Source organism: Gavialis gangeticus, unplaced genomic scaffold (assembly GCF_001723915.1).
Source record: "Gavialis gangeticus isolate Ggan-Ray unplaced genomic scaffold, GavGan_comp1, whole genome shotgun sequence".
In the NCBI taxonomy this organism is placed as follows: Eukaryota; Metazoa; Chordata; order Crocodylia; family Gavialidae; genus Gavialis; species Gavialis gangeticus.
In genome coordinates, this window is record NW_017729024.1 from 130,973,965 (window position 1) to 130,975,646 (window position 1,682).

Genomic DNA, 1,682 nt, shown 5'->3' on the forward strand with positions numbered 1-1,682 from the left:
CCTTGTGATAAGTTAATGTAAATAAATGTGTATATAGTTAAGTCCCCTGACTGTCCTGGCCTGGTTCTATAGGGATGGGGGGAAACTGAACAGTCTGCAGTTCCCACCTTGCAGCACACCTGCCAGCTAACAATCCCCTTCAACTGGAGAAGGGGAATATATACCCAAGTTACCTGAGCTACACACAGTAAATTTAATCACAAAAATCACCACCAAAAAAAATTAATGAATAACTAAATCCAGTGGAAATATCACCTGATATAAATAAGGTGATTTTTATATTTACTAGTTTCTTCTAGATTATTCCGGAAAAGGAAACAGTTGAGAGATGTCTGTTTTCTGGAAGATTCCAACCAATTGGATATCTGTTCAAAACAGGATTAAAAAGCTATTGGGCTAGCACAACTTGTTTCCTTCCTTTTTCTCCCCCATTCAGCTCCAGTTGCTTCACCCACTTACCTTGTGGCTAGTAGGGCTGTGAAAAGTTAAACGGTTACATGATAACTGTATTTATACCACTAATGCAGTACAGTTAATATTTAAACTAGTGCACCTTTGCATGCTGCCTGCCCTTCTACCAGCAGTTTGGACCATATAAATTAAAGTGCTGGCATAGGGGGAGGAGGTGGTAGAGCCAAGTTGGCCTTCTTCCCTAAGTGGGGAGCTGGGGAAGGGGAAGAAGGGAAGGGTGTGATGGCCAGTAGTAAAAATGTTGCTTGCCACCTGCATCCTGCTTTGGGGTGAGCAGAGTGGGTGATGGCTAGTGGGGGTCTTCCTACCTCCATCCCTTCCTCCCTGGCTCACTTACTGCTCTAGATTTGATTTCCCTTCTTGGCAGTAGTGACATTCCCCATGGCCATATAAGAGGGTGGCAGGTGCCCTAGCAGGAGGCCCTGCAATTTTTTGCAGCCCATGGGCTCTGCTGCTGGCTTGGTTTCAGTGTGCTCCCTTCACCCCATGCTGTGGCTCTGTGTTTCTGGCCACAGTGGATGAGGAGAGTGCTCTTTTTCCCTCCCCTGCTCTGCCTCCCGCATCTATGCTGCACAGTCTGCCTGTCTGTGCTGAGCGCTTGGCTGTGAGCTGTTTAGTTGCAAGACGCTGGGCCCTGGGTACCCAGGTGCAGCAGCACAGGGGGCTTCTTGGCCTCTTGTTGGCTTAGACCAAACATAGCTCTGTGCTTGCCTGGTAAGGGAAATGCAGTGACCGCTGAGGCGGTCTTTCTAGTAGCACTCAGGGAAGACTGCTCTCCTGGCACAGGGATAGTACCTGCCAAGGTAGCGTATAGTAAACCTCCCACTTTGCTACTGGACTGGAAACGTGTTGGCTTTATGACCACTATGGAAAGGGGAGACCTCTCCCTAGCTTGGTCCTGTGGCCTTGTGGCTGAGGGCAAGCAAAACTTGAGGGCGTCTGACCCCCAAGCCTCTGGGTTTGGGCCTGCCAGTAGGATGCCCACCTAAGGTTTTAGAAACATTGAAGCCCCAGGTGGGGGTAGAGAATATTTTGCCAGTAGTAGGGCCTTTATGGTTCTGGACTGACTCTTGGATTTAGAATCGGTTTTGACTAATTTGGCTTGGAATACTGAAAATTAAAAAAACAACCCCCCAAAAAGGCAATATGGGAAGCTGCCTTGCAGCAGGGAGCCCCAGGCCTTTGCAGTACCCTTCCACCCCCAGCCCCTG